Source organism: Pelophylax lessonae, assembly GCF_965119305.1.
Source record: "Pelophylax lessonae genome assembly, chromosome: 8".
Classification (NCBI taxonomy): Eukaryota; Metazoa; Chordata; class Amphibia; order Anura; family Ranidae; genus Pelophylax; species Pelophylax lessonae.
Window position 1 is genome coordinate 288,609,121 of NC_138775.1, and position 15,639 is coordinate 288,624,759.

Sequence of the window (15,639 nt, forward strand, 5' to 3'; positions counted from 1 at the left end):
TGGCCATCAGTGCAGCCTTATCCGTGCCCATTAGTACAGCCTCATGTCACAGGATTAGTAAAATTACTCCTTTCTTTTAAGAATTTTGGACTTGTGTTTTCTGCCACTGATTGCAATCATAGGATTATTTCACTTATATGTATGATGACTAGGAAGTCAAGAGTCATCATATAAATAAATGAAATAATCAGTGGCATCAAACACAAGTCCAAATATCTTATAAGATTGGAGTAATCTTACTAGCCCAGTGACATATTGCGATAGCACATATGGAGGTGAGCAGGTCCAAAATATTATTGCCATCATATACAATTAAAAGTCTTAGCTGTATATGATGCAATTCAATATGCTCGCACAAGGATGTTTAAAGAAATTAAATTATATTATTGACATGATGCCTGCCATACCTGGGGGTGGAGGAGGGTAGGCAGAGCATTAGGCTGCAGTGCCACATTTATTAGCATTGTGGGCCATCAGGTCAGTTGTATTAAGTGTGGTTGGCGGCCTGCGGTCTGTCCGAATGTCCTCACCGGCCGGTATTATCATACCGGCAGGTAGCAGTGTGACTGCTTTATGGGGGTGCCGGAACTGATTTGCCTCCTAAACCTGTCCTCCAGCCCAATTCGCTGGCACTATACTAAAAGTGTAGTGCACACCGGCAGGGACCCTTTTCGTGCGGGAGCCAGGAGGCGGCTGTTTTTTTTTATCATGCTGGTTGCAGCTTTTTTGCTGCCCCCCTGCAAAGTGCCGCCCTAGGCCTGGGCCTTGTTGGCCTAGGCCAAGATACAGCACTGCCCCCAGGCTCAAATTTAACCCCTTGATCACCCATAATGTGAACCCCTTCCCTGCCACTGTCATTATTACAGTAACAGTGCATATTTTTAGCACTGATTACTGTAGTAATGTCACTGGTCCCCCCAAAAGTGTCAAAAATGTCAGGGGTCCGATCTGTCCGCCGCAATGTCGCAGTCCCGCTAAAAATTGCAGATCGCCGCCATTAGGCTCCATGTACACGGGACGTTGTAAATGGCCGTTTAGGAGCAGTTGGGCGTTTTTTTCAGAAGCCCCTGAACCCGCCTCTATGTTATCTTATCTGTCCATGTACACTGAGTCGTTTACAGTCATTTGCAGGCAGTTGAGTTCAGGGACGTTTTTGGGAAGCAATTATTTGCGTTCGAACGTGTGTTTCCCGGCGTTTCAAACGCAAAAGCGCGACCGAACGTGACCGAAGGCGATGACCCGCGTTTAGAGCTCGCGTTTTTCCATTTTAAGGGGAATGATTTTTTTGACCTCTAGGAATGGTTTTAAACGCAAACACCCACAAACGCCCGCTAAACGCGGGTGCAAACGCGACCTAATGGACATTTTAAACGTCCTAAAAATTCCAGCATTCAAAGAGACTTTTAACAACGTCCCGTGTACATGGAGCCTTACTAGTAAAAAAAAAAAAAAAACCAATAAAAATGACATAAATCTTTCCCCTCGTTTGTAGATGTAATAACTTTTGCGCAAACCAATCAAAATACACTTATTGCGATTTTTTTTTTTAACCAAAAATATGTAGCAGAAAACAAATTGGTCTAAAATGTTAAAAAATTTCGATTTTTAAATTTTTTTTTGGGAATGTTATATAGCAAAAAGTGAAAAATATATATTTTTTTCAGAATTGCCACTTTTTTTTGTTTAACCACTTAAGCCCCGGAGGATTTTCCTGCTAAACGACCAGGGGGTATTTTGCGATTCGGCACTGCGTGACTTTAACGGACAATTGCGCGGTCGTGCGACGCTGTACCTAAACGAATTTGACGTCCTTTTTTTCCCACAAACAGAGCTTTCTTTTGGTGGTATTTGATCACCTGTGCGATTTTTACTTTTTGCGCTATAAACAAAAAAAGAGCGTCAATTTTGCAAAAATAACAATATTTTTCACATTTTTTTATATGAAATTCCCCAAAAAAAATGTAAAAATCAAAATTTTTTAACATTTTCAGCCAATTTGTTTTATCCTACCTATGTTTGGTAAAAAAAAATCGCAAAAAGCGTATTTTGATTGGTTTGCGCAAAAGTTATCGCGTTTACTAACTAAGGGAAAGATTTTTGTAATTTTTGTTGTTTTTTTTTAACGTGTAATGGCGGCGATCTACGATTTTTTTTTGCGGTACTGCGACATTGCGGCGGACAGATCGGACCCTTGACTGAAATTTTTGACACTTTTGGGGTTACCAGTGACATTTCTACAGTAATCAGTGCTATATATATGCACTGTTACTGTAAAAATACACTGGTAGTGAAGGGGTTAACTTTATTTGGGAGGGAGGGGCTGTGTGTGTCCCTAGGGGCGTGATTCTTACTGTGATTGGCTGTGGCTTGAGGTGTAAGGACACTGATCAACGGATCTACATAGTAGATCCGTCTGATCAGTGTTTTTACACCGAGGAGAATGACAGGTGGCTTGTTTACACAAGCTGCCTGACTTTCTCCCTCTCCCCCGCCGATCGCCGAGTAACCGGCGGACATCGGGTCCGCTGGTCACACGCGCGGGGGGGTCCGTGACCGCGCGGGAGCGGGAGCGCGCCTCCGCGGGCGTGCGCTCGCTCCCCAGACCCTCCCAGGCTAGTGACGTTAATTAACGTCACTCTGCCTGGTAGGGGCTGACCGCCGCAGTAAATTTACTTGCGGCGGTCGGCAAGCGGTTAAAGTGCAAAAAATAAAAATCACACAATCTTTCCCGTAGTTTGTAGACGCAATAACTTTTGCGCAAACCAATCAAAACATGCTTATTGCGATTTTTTTTTAACCAAAAATATGTAGCAGAATACAAATTGGCCTAAAATAATTAAAAATTTTGATTTTTAATTTTTTTTTTGGGAGAATTTTATATAGCAGAATGGGAAAAATATTGTTTTTTTCAAAACTGTTGCTTTTTTTTTGTTTATAGCGCAAAAAATAAAAATCGCACAGGTGATCAAATACCACCAAAAGAAAGCTCTGTTTGTGGGGAAAAAAGGACGTCAATTTTATTTGGGTACAGCGTCACCCGACTGCGCAATTGTCAGTTAAAATAACGCAGTGCCGAATCACAAAATATGGCCTGGTCAGAAAGGGGGCAAATCCTTCCGGTCTTAACCACTTGCCGACCGCAGCACGACTATTTACGTCGGCGGTCAGCCCCTCACAGGCAAAGCGATGTCGCTAGCCTGCGAGGGTCTAGGGAGCGAGCGCGTGCCGCCGGAGGCGTGCTCCCGCTCCCACGTGGTCACAGACCCCCCTGCGCGTGTGCCCAGCGGACCCGATGTCCGCTGGTCACTCGCGATTGTCCGTTAGAGCGGGAGAAAGGCAGGCGGCTAAAACTAAAACCGTTTTAAACTAGAGGGGCAAAGGTTTAAAAGTAATATGAGGAAGTATTACTTTACTGAGAGAGTAGTGGATGCATGGAATAACCTTCCTGCAGAAGTGGTAGCTGCAAATACAGTGAAGGAGTTTAAGCATGCATGGGATAGGCATAAGGCTATCCTTCATATAAGATAGGGCCAGGGACTATTCAAAGGATTCAGATATATTGGGCAGACTAGATGGGCCAAATGGTTCTTATCTGCCGACACATTCTATGTTTCTATGTTTCTATGTAATGTAAACACAGCCGCCTGTCATTCTCCCCTGTGTAGGAATGGTGATCAGACGATTCTACTATGTAGGACCGTTGATCACTGTTCCTACACCTCAAGTCACAGCCAATCACAGTTAGAATCACGCCCCTAGGGACACACATAACCCCTCCCTCTCAAAAAAGTTAACCCCTTCACTGGCAGTGTCATTTTTACAGTAACAGTGCATATTTTTAGCACTGATTACTGCAGTAATGTCACTGGTAACCCGAAAAGTGTCAAAAATGTCAGTCAAGGGTCCGATCTGTCCCGCAAAAAAAATTGTAGATCGCCGCCATTACGCGTTAAAAAAAACCAACAAAAATGACAAAAATCTTTCCCTTTGTTAGTAAACGCGATAACTTTTGACAAACCAATCAAAATACGCTTTTTGCGATTTTTTTTTTTACCAAACATATGATAAAAAAAAATTGGCCCAAAATGTTCAAAAATTTAGATTTTTACTTTTTTGGGGGGGGGGGGGGATTTCATATAAAAAAATGTAAAAAAATATTGTTATTTTTGCAAAATTTACGCTGTTTTTTTGTTTATAGCGCAAAAAGTAAAAATCGCACAGGTGATCAAATACCACTAAAAGAAAGCTCTGTTTGTGGGAAAAAAAGGACGTCAAATTCGCTTAGGTACAGCGTCGTACGACCGCGCAATTGTCCGTTAAAGTCACGCAGTGCCGAATCGCAAAATAGGCCCTGGTCAGGAAGGGGGTAAAATCTTCCGGGGCTTAAGTGGTTAAAGTGGATATACATGATCCTGCGCACCACTGCTGCCCCTGTGGCAGTAAAACTGTTATAGAGCGGTCACCAAGTTGTTATCACATTAGCACAGATGGACAGATCTATTTGCTTTGCTAGTTGATCACTTTCACATGCCTTCCCTTTTAAATATGTGTTCAGCTTTTTGGAGAAGTCCGATTTCTGGCAGGTCTGGAGCATCCCTTTAACATTTCCCCATAGTATACATATCTCAGTCTGTGTCCCCAGTGAGGAATGACGGGGTGACGTCATTTCATTTGCAAACATTAAGCTCTGGGCTCTTGGCACGGCTCCGTAGTCTCTGCATTGTTCTCATGTATGACAATCTACAATATGTCATTGTGTTCTGTATATACAGCGTATTGTCTATACTGACCCCCCGACACATGGAAACCTCACCGCTTCCCTCATTCCGGGACCCAGATAGTCATCGACTCATGGGAGCTGAGATTCCGTCATTTTCTTAAGGTGACCAAAAATTCACCGGCATTGTGCTTTGTATGCCTTAAGCCTATTTCGGACACTTTTTGTTTACAAGTTAAAATCAGTATTTTTTCCTAGAAAACTACTTAGAACCCCCAAACATTATATATATATATATATTTTTTTTAGCGAAAATAAAATGGCGGCCATTGCAATATTTTTTGTCACGCGGTATTTGCGCAGCGGTCTTTAAAACGCCATTTTTTGGGAAAAATTTTGAAAAATCATATTTCACTGCATTTTAAAAAAAGAAACAATAAAGTTAGCCCATTTTTTTTGTATATTGTGAAAGATGATGTCACGCTGAGTAAATAGATACCCAACATGTTACGGTTTAAAATTGCGCACACCCGTGGAATGGCGACAAACTACGGTCAATAGAGATCTCAATAGGCGACGCTTTAAAATTTGTTAATGGTTACCAGTTTAGAGTTAGAATGTAGCTCTTTTTTTACATTATTGCTCACGCTCTGGCGATCGCGGCGATACCTCACATGCGTGGTTTGAACAGCGATTTCATTCTTCGTGGCTTGACTTCCGTATACGTTTTCTTTCGTGCGCGAGCTAACGGCGACGGGGGCGGCTACATTTTTTTTTTCCTATTTATTATTTTTTTTTAACTTTATCACAGATTTAAAAAAAAATAAAAAATCTGATCACTTTTATTGCTGTCACAAGCAATGTAAACATCCCTTGTAACAGTAATTAGCAGTGACAGGTACTCTTTATGGAGGGATCGGGGGTCTAAAAGACCCCAAACCCCTCCCCTGCACTTCCATGTATTCAAAACACCGAAAACGGCATTTTTTAATACACTCGTTTTTTTGAATCTGCCACCTTTAGCAGCAGAGTAACCCGGAAGTGACGTCATGGACGCCGCCTCAGGGTTACGTCATCGGAGACCCGATCGAAGCCGCATCCAGCTTAGATAGTGACTCCATCCAGCCGGCGGACGTACCGGCTGGGTGCTCGGGTCTCCCGGTGGGACGGGAGACCCGGGCAAAGCCGCGGGAGGGGGGGTGGGGGGAACGACGAGGTAACGATCGAGCATGTATGATGAAGTATGTATATATTAGCTATTTATTTAGAAGAAAACCTACTTACAAAAAACATAAGATAAGCAGACAGAGTACGGCTTGGTGGTTTGCTGCTCCCGCAGCGTGCGCTCCACCGGCCGGAAGTGACGTCAAGGTACGCTCAGCCAGTCGCTAGACGCGTTTCGGAAGACGCCCCGATTGGATGAATACATACTTCACCATGGATGGCATCTTATTTTTTATGAGGGCACTCTGGACATAAGAATGGCTATTTCTAAGGATCTCTCCCACTGAGTGAATATCCAAGGCTGTGTTTCCAAAGGAGCTGTGATTACACACAAGGATATATGCACACTGCCAGTCTTATAACGTCTTGTGGTAAGTAGGGAACCACAGGGGGAGCACCTGGCACTTTATACCAAGTGGAGCACAGAAGCGCCTTTATTATGTTTGCACTGAATGGACACTTTTTTCCATACAGATATTTATATTGATGGATTTATTGAATTTTTCATTGATTGCACAAAGTATTGTTGATATAATTTATTGCAGTTTGTTTGCACATCTGCTTATTTGCACATTCCTGGTTTGATCAATAGTTGTAGTAGCAGCGCTGAATAATCTTTTCTCTCATCACTTTAAAGGCACTAGCACTTTAACTCTTCAGCAGCAGCTACATATTTAATTAATTTTATGCACAATATACACCATAAGCGCAAGGTTATTTATCTTTGTATAAAAATATGCACTGCTACTGTAATAATGACTCTGGCAGGGAAGGGATACTGTGGGTGATCAGGGGTTAAATGTAAGCCTAGCGGCGTGTTTCTAACTGTATGGGGGTTGGGCTTGTGGAATGACCATAGAGACATGTGATCCTATATAGAAGGTTTACAGGCGCTCTGTTATCATTCCAGAGAGAAGAATGGTCAGCTGTGTTTACAACAGCTGACCGTTCTTCTCTCACAGCAGGGAGCAACTGGCGGCGCGCCCACGCCCCCTAGTGCAGGCGCGTGACCAACGTAGCCCTACATCGTTTGGCGCAGGAGGGGCTGCCTGCCGCAGTATATCTGCGGCGGGCGGTCCGGAAGCGGTTAAAAAACACAGAAATAAGACCAAGTCTTCCATCAAGCCCGTCCCGTTTTTTTTTTAAACTAGTTTAAATACAGATCTTTGCTTGTTCCAGGTTTTGTGGGGAAGTTTCCTTACCCTTTAAAGTAAATCGCTCTCTAATTTTGTTGCCTTTTTATACTTGTCTGTCCATGTTTTCTACCATGCTTCATGGTACACCTATATTTAGGGTGTAACATACATACACCTTCCCCAAACCCCCTGATCTGAATTGTGGGGTACACCTGAATTATTTAAATTTAGGGCAGATACCGGTAATCCATAAAATGAGATTGCATTTACTACACGTCCCATCTGCCACTGCAGCACAAGGACTGCCTAGGGTAGTGATGGTGAACCCTGGCACCCCAGATGTTTTGGAACTTCATTTCCCATGATGCTCAATTACACTACAGAGTGCATGAGCATCATGGGAAATGTAGTTCCAAAAAATCTGGGGTGCCGAGTTTCGCCAACACTGGCCTAGGGCAATGGTGTCAAACTGCAGCCCTTCAGCGGTTGCCAAACTACAAGTCCCATGAGGCATTGCAAGGCTGACAGTTACAAGCATGACTCCCAAAGGCAGAGGCATAATGGGACTTGTAGTTCTGCAACAGCTGGAGGGCCGCATTTCCTCCTCCTTGGCTCCCTTCTTGTCCAGCCGTACTTCCTCCAGCCCAGATCTGTACCTCTGTATGAACCCGAGGCTGCGGGAACAAGGGCCTGTGCATTGCACTTATGCTGCACTGATCGCGGTTGCAATGTTCTGCAGGTTTTGCTACAAGAATGTTGTCAATGCATATTTTTTTAATAAAATAACCACTTGACCTCCAGAAGATTTACCCCGCTTTATGACCAGGCCATTTTTTTTGTGATATGGCACTGCGTTATTTAAACTGACAGTTGCGCGGTCATGCAACGCTGTACCCAAATAACATTTATGTAATTTTTTTCCCACAAATATAACTTTTTTTGGTGGTATTTGATCACCTCCGCAGTTTTATATTTTGCTATAAACAAAAAAAAAAAAAAGACAATTTAAAAAATATATATTTTTTTATTTTCTGCTAGAAAACACACCCAATAAAAAAAATGTAAAAATTCCAATTTCTTCATAAATTTAGGCTAAATATGTATTTTGCTACATATTTTTAGTTAAAAAAAATTCTAATAAGAGTATATTGATTGGTTTGCACAAAAGTTATAACATCTACAAACTATTGGATATATACTAGAATTTTTATTTATTTATCTTTTTACTAGTAATGGCGGTGATCAGCAACTAATAGCAGAACTGTGATATTGCGGCGGACAATCTGGCACTAACTGAAACTTTTGACACTTTGTGGTAACCAGTGACACTAATACAGTGATCATTGCTAAAAATATACACTGTCACTGTACTAATGACACTAACAGGGAAGGGGTTAACATCTAGGGGTTAAATGTGTGCCAAGCCAGTGTTTTTGTGTGCTGTTTTTACTAAGGGATCTGATGGATTTTATTCCCTCCATCAGATCCCTGCTGACAGAACAGAGCTCTGCCTTGCTGACACAGGCAGAGCTCCGTTCTGTGTCTCTCCTCGCCGATCAGCAGGTGTCAGCAGACATCCACGGGCCGACACCGGCTTATCGGCTTGTGCTGTGTCTAATCACAGCACAGCCACGGCGCCGGGCATGCCCCCTATGCGTAAGTGCTGGATAACGTACTGGGTACATGATCCAGCGCAGGAAAGCCGCCTTGCCGCCATACATCTAAGTGATGCGGTTGGCAAGAGGTTAAAGGGTAACTCCACTTTCGTGGGGAAAAAAAAATAGCAAAAAAAGAAAAAACAATATAGCGTATACAATTGTGACACAAATCATATTGTAATTGAATGTTATTAAAAATGACCTTTCCTTTTCAATCTGCAGCCGCTGTAATTTTCTGAAAATGCAATGCAATATGGCCGCCTGGAGCTGTTCTGTACACAGAATGTATACTGACCACACCCCCAGAAACATCATTTCCTGCTTGTGTGATTGGCTCACCAATATTCCCAGAAGTCTGCACTAAGATACAAGTCAGATTTCTGGCATCCCCTGCAGCAAAAATGTTATTTTTGGTGAGATACTCCCAATAGGAACACATCTAAAGGGATGCAGGCCCAGCAGATTTCCTCATTAGAGCCCTGCAGGTGCACAGCTGATAGATAATCATGAAACCACTCCCATTACACCCACTCAGCACAGAGAAACAAACAATGATTTCTTCAGAATTCCAAAAGTTAGGAATCTGCAACAAAGTTTGTTATAATCCCTGCAATGTACAGAGATCACCCAGAGGGGAATGTTTTTTTCTCTCAACAAAAGTTACTCTTTAATGTTGCTGCATTTACTACATTTTTGGAAACGTTGGACTAAGCTTTTAGGCTTAAGTTTGAATGCGTCCCCTTTCATGGTAATTCGATTTTACTTGCGATGAAGTCACTGAGACAACAACATGACACAACTGGTCTTCCTACTTTCCACAAATCATTCATACCAATTATGAGTCAGTAGCAGTGTTCAATGTCAGTAATGGAGAAACACAGACACTCATATACTGTATATACACTCACCAGCCACTTTATTAGGTACACCTTGCTAGTACCGGGTTGGACCCAATTTTGCCTTCATTCTTGGTGGCAGAGATACAACAAGGTGTTGGAAACATTCCTCAGAGATTTGCTCCATAGTGACATGATAGCATCACGCAGTTGCTGCAGATTTGTCGGCTGCACATCCATGATGCCAATCTCCCATTCCACCACATCCCAAAGGTGCTCTATTGGATGAGATGTGGTGAGTGTGGAGGCCATTGGAGTACAGTGACCGGATCTGGTGAGTGTGGTGGCCATTGGAGGACAGTGACCTGATCTGGTGAGTGTGGTGGCCATTGGAGGACAGTGACCTGATCTGGTGAGTGTGGTGGCCATTGGAGGACAGTGACCTGATCTGGTGAGTGTGGAGGCCATTGGAGGACAGTGACCAGATCTGGTGAGTGTGGTGGCCATTGGAGGACAGTGACTGGATCTGTTGAGTGTGGTGGCCATTGGAGGACAGTGACCAGATCTGGTGATTGTGGTGGCCATTGGAGGACAGTGACCAGATCTGGTGAGTGTGGTGGCCATTGGAGGACAGTGACCAGATCTGGTGAGTGTGGTGGCCATTGGAGGACAGTGACTGGATCTGGTGAGTGTGGTGGCCATTGGAGGAGAGTGACTGGATCTGGTGAGTGTGGTGGCCATTGGAGGACAGTGACCTGATCTGGTGAGTGTGGTGGCCATTGGAGGACAGTGACCAGATCTGGTGAGTGTGGTGGCCATTGGAGGACAGTGACTGGATCTGTTGAGTGTGGTGGCCATTGGAGGACAGTGACCAGATCTGGTGAGTGTGGTGGCCATTGGAGGACATTGACCGGATCTGGTGAGTGTGGAGGTCATTGGAGGACAGTGACCAGATCTGGTGAGTGTGGAGGCCATTGGAGGACAGTGACTGGATCTGGTGAGTGTGGTGGCCATTGGAGGACAGTGACTGGATCTGGTGAGTGTGGTGGCCATTGGAGGACATTGACCGGATCTGGTGAGTGTGGAGGCCATTGGAGGACAGTGACCAGATCTGGTGAGTGTGGAGGCCATTGGAGGACAGTGACCGGATCTGGTGAGTGTGGAGGCCATTGGAGTACAGTGACCTCATTGTCATGGTGAAGAAACCAGTGGTGAGATGATTGGAGCTTTGTGACATGGTGCATTATCCTGCTGGAAGGAGCCATCAGAAGATGGGGACACTGTAGTCATAAAGGGATGGACATGGTCAGCAACAATACTCAGGTAGGCCATGGCGTTTGATTGGTACTAAGGGGTCCAAAGTGTGCCAAGAAAATATCCCCCACATCACATCATCTGTACCCAGTGGGAGGGCGAAATGCATCTAGCAAGGTACGAGCGTACAACCTCATTTCCGGCCCGGTGGAGCGCACGCTGCAATTTGCAGTAACCACCGAGCCGCACACAGCGGAATCTGAGGATTGTTCTAAGTTTTAATGTAAGTGGATACTTTTTTCTACAATAAAGTGATATGAACATATTTCACTATGGCGAGTCCTTTCTTTATATGTCATTTACATTCATCGCAGGCATCTGCTTCCATGTCAGCTGAGGATGGAAATAAAAGTGCGGGTGTGGACAAATAAACACTAATCGTCCTTTGTTACATGATAATTATAGGGGTGAGTGACTGTCATTCCTGATGTGTGAATCTCTGTGCGCAACAGGATTGGCCGGTATGAGCTCTAAAAATAACACCGTCAAATCTGACCTGACCTCCATCCTCCTCTTCAGTCTTGCACAGTTGTACCGGTGTTGTAAAATTTTGTCGGACCCGTGAAAAAAATCGGACCTCGTCACTTCCGGCTGGTGCGAGCCCTGGTGCGCATGCGCACAAGGTCCGAGGAAATTCTAAGACTTGGCGAACAGCTGATTGAGAGGAGGAGGGGCTGAGGAGGGACGCACACACCGCCACGGGAAAATTGCTGTCACGGGCGAACCAAAGCTGCTAGAGACCCCAAAATTATATCGCAGGTAGCTAAAACGCTCCCCTATTGCTGATAGAAATTTGGGGTCCCGGGGATGAAAGGGTGCGGAGTAGTGACCCCGTGGGTCTCGGGGATGAAAGGGCGCGGAGCAGTGACCCCGAGAACCGGGGACCACTGCTCCGCACCCTTTCATCCCTGAGACCCCAAAATTTTAACAGCTGTAGGGGAGCGTCTTGGCTACCTGCGATACAATTTTGGGGTCTCTAGCACATATGGTTCGCCCGTGACAGCAATTTTCCCACGGCGGTGTGTGCGTCCCACCTCAGCCCCTCCTCCTCTCAATCAGCTGTTCTCTAAGTCTTAGAATTTCCTCATGCGCACCGGGGCTCGCACCAGCCGGAAGTGACGAGGTCCGGAATTTTCATGGGTCCGATAAAATTTTAGAACACCGGCTCCTCTCCTGGACTGAAATGCTTCCTCTGATTTCACTGAACACTGTGAGCTTCTCACCATGTGCATTAGAAGCTGCAGAAAGTTAGATAGAGCCCCGCCCCATTTCCTGGCTGGAGGACGTCCAGCATCATTGGATTTTAGTTCTTTCAATCATGGAGGCCCAGCATCACATGGGGGCATTATTTAAGGTGGTCTGCATGCTAATACAACATGCAAAAATCATTAATTTTATTTTTTGTTCCTTTTAGCCCACTTTCACATTGGACCGATTTGGCATGCGATTTGACATGTCAAATCGCATGTCAAATCAGAGCCAGTGGCCGGCCATAGCACTATCCGAATTGGTGCAACGCCGCACTGATTCCTAAAAGTAGTTTCTGTACTCTTTGGCGACCAGGGGGGGCTGGCGATTTTAATAGACGCCTGTGCAGAAACCCGCACAGACAGGGCTGCCATCGAGGGGGGGGGGGGGCAGCCCATACACATGTAGGAGACCCACTCTGCTCTTCCCTTCTAACTTTGGGGACCCTACTGAAAGGGAATGGGCTCTAGAACCATAATGTATGGGGGGATTTGGGATCCTAAGGTAAGGGGAGGCTTTGTGGAGCCTAATGAAATTGGGGTCTCTGATGTAAGGGCGAACTCTAGGGACCAGAATTTGACGGGAAACTTTGGGGACCCTGATATAAGAAGAAGGGACTCTTGGGACCCTGATGTAAGGGGGGAACTCTGGGGAACCTGATGTAAGGGGGGGAACTCTGGGGCCTGATCTAAGGGGGGGAAACTCTGGGGACCCTCATATAAGAAGAAGGGACTCTTGGGACCCTAATGTAAGTGGGGGGGGGGGACTTTGGGGACCCTGATGTAAAGGGGGAACTCTGGGGACCCTGATGTAAGGGGGGAACTCCGGGGACCCTGATGTAAGGGGGGGGAACTCTGGGGACCCTGAAATAAGAAGAAGGGACTCTTGGGACCCTGATGTAAGGGGGGAACTCTGGGGAACCTGATGTAAGGGGGGGAACTCTGGGGCCTGATCTAAGGGGGGGGAACTCTGGGGACCCTCATATAAGAAGAAGGGACTCTTGGGACCCTAATGTAAGTGGGGGGGACTTTGGGGACCCTGATGTAAAGGGGGAACTCTGGGGACCCTGATGTAAGGGGGGAACTCCGGGGACCCTGATGTAAGGGGGGAACTCTGGGGACCCTGAAATAAGAAGAAGGGACTCTTGGGACCCTGATGTAAGGGGGAACTCTGGGGACCCAGATATAAGAAGGGACTCTTGGGACCCTGATGTAATTAGTGGGAACTCTGGGGACCCTGATATAAGAAGAAGGGACTCTTGGGACCCTGATGTAAGGGGGGAACTCTGGGGGCCCTGATGTAAGGGGGGAACTCTGGGGACCTTGCTGTAAGGGGGGACTGTGGGGACCCTGATATAAGAAGAAGGGACTCTTGGGACCCTGATATAAGAGGAGGAACTCTGGGGACCCTGATGTAAGGGGGGGAACTCTGGGGATCCTGATATAAGAAGAAGGAACTCTGGGGACCCTGATGTAAGGGGGGAACTCTGGGGACCCTGATGTAAGGGGGAGGCAGGGAACTCTGGGGACCCTGATGTAAGGGGGGACTCTGGGGACCCTGATATAAGAAGAAGGGACTCTTGGGACCCTGATGTAAGAGGGGGAACTTTGGGGACCCTGATGTAAGGGGGGAACTAAGGGGTAAACTCTGATTAAAGGGGTCAGGCCCAGGGGGCCCAGGCCTAAAGCTGTGTAAGGGGCCCCAACATTTTTTATGGCTGCCCTGTGCACAGATGTCTGTGAAAAAGCCCCCGAAGTGGGACTGAAATGCCAGCTTGAAATCGTGCCTCAATGTGAACCTGGGCTTACTGAAATCAGCAAAACTTTCCTGGGGAGACACCAGAGAGAACATTCCTGGGGTCTGTGCTAACACCAGATATCCTATATAACATGATATAAGATGACACTGACAGCTTCCGGGGAAACAGTTTATCTTATCTACTCAGTGATAGCTTTGTGTCCCCTTTAAACTATGTCTTATCTTTAGCAAATATGCCTCAAAGTGTTTGCTTAGTTAATTTGGGATTTAGTAATGATTTGCAGAGTCTTTACTGAAGATTATCATTCATCCCCTTGGACCTCCGGCCACATTCACACCTGAGCGTTGCATTTTTGAACTTCTAGCATTTTGTTGTGCGTTTTTAAGTGTTTTTGTGCAGCGTTTTTAACCCCTTCACACCTAATCCTTTTTCTGACACTGGTTGCTTACAAGTTAAAATCAGTATTTTTTTTTTTTTTGCTAGAAAATGACTTAGAACCCCCAAACATTATATATATATATATTTGAACAGAGACCTTAGAGAATAAAATGCAATATTTTATGTCACACCGTTGCACAGCAGTCTTTAAAACTAATTTTTTTAGGAAGAAATAACCTTTCAGGAATGGCGATAAACTACGGTACTTAAAAGTCTCCAAAGGTGGTGCTTTAAAGAGTAACTCCACTTTTGTTGAGAAAAAAAACATTCCCCTCTGGGTGATCTCTGTACATTACAGGGATTATAACAAACTTTGTTGCAGATTCCTACCTTTTGTTATTCTAAAGAAATCATTGTTTGTTCCTCTGTACTGAGTGAGTCTAATGGGAGTGGTTTCATAATTATCTATCAGCTGTGGCAGCTGCAAAGCACTAATGAGGAAAGTTGCTGGGCCTGCGTCCCTTTAGACGTGTTCCTATTGGGAGGATCTCACTAAAAATGACATTTTTGTTGCAGGGGATACCAAAAATCTGACTTGTATCTTAGACTTCTGGGAAAATTGGTGAGCCAATCCCACAAGCAAGTAATGATGTTTTGGGGGGTGTGGTCAGTATACATTCTGTGTACAGAACAGCTCCAGGCGGCCATATTGCATTGCAGTTTCAGAAAATTGCAACAGCTGCAGATTGGAAAGGAAAGGTGATTTTTAATAACATTCAATTACAATATGATTTGTGTCGCAATTGTATACGGTATATACATCCCCTCCTGCTGCTTGTATTAACAGCCGAGCAGCTGATTAGCCGCATTGGTTGTTATTACAAGAAAACTGACCGTCGGCTCTAAAATACAGAAGCTGCAGGCATCACCCCGGTACAACCCCTTGAAGACGAAGGCCGCATATTTTTTGTTACGTCGGCATCAAGGGGTAAAGTGTTTTTGAGCTTTGGGGTTCATTACTAGCCAATAGAGAAAAATTGCCAAAAGAGAGAGAGAAATATCATCCATTTCATCATTTGTTGCAATGCTTTTCATCTGCTTTTATTGATTATTATTTATTTTTGTATTTTTTTACATTTTTTTTGGGAGGGTTAGGGCTTAGGGTAAGGGTTTATTTATTTATTTATTATATTGTTATTATTATTTTTTATTTATGATTATTTGTTTTATTTACAGTATCTCACAAAAAATGAGTACACCCCTCACATTTGTTGTAAATATTTTATTCTATCTTTTCATGTGACAACACTGAAGAAATGACACTTTGCTACAATGTAAAGTAGTGAGTGTACAGCTTGTATAACAGTGT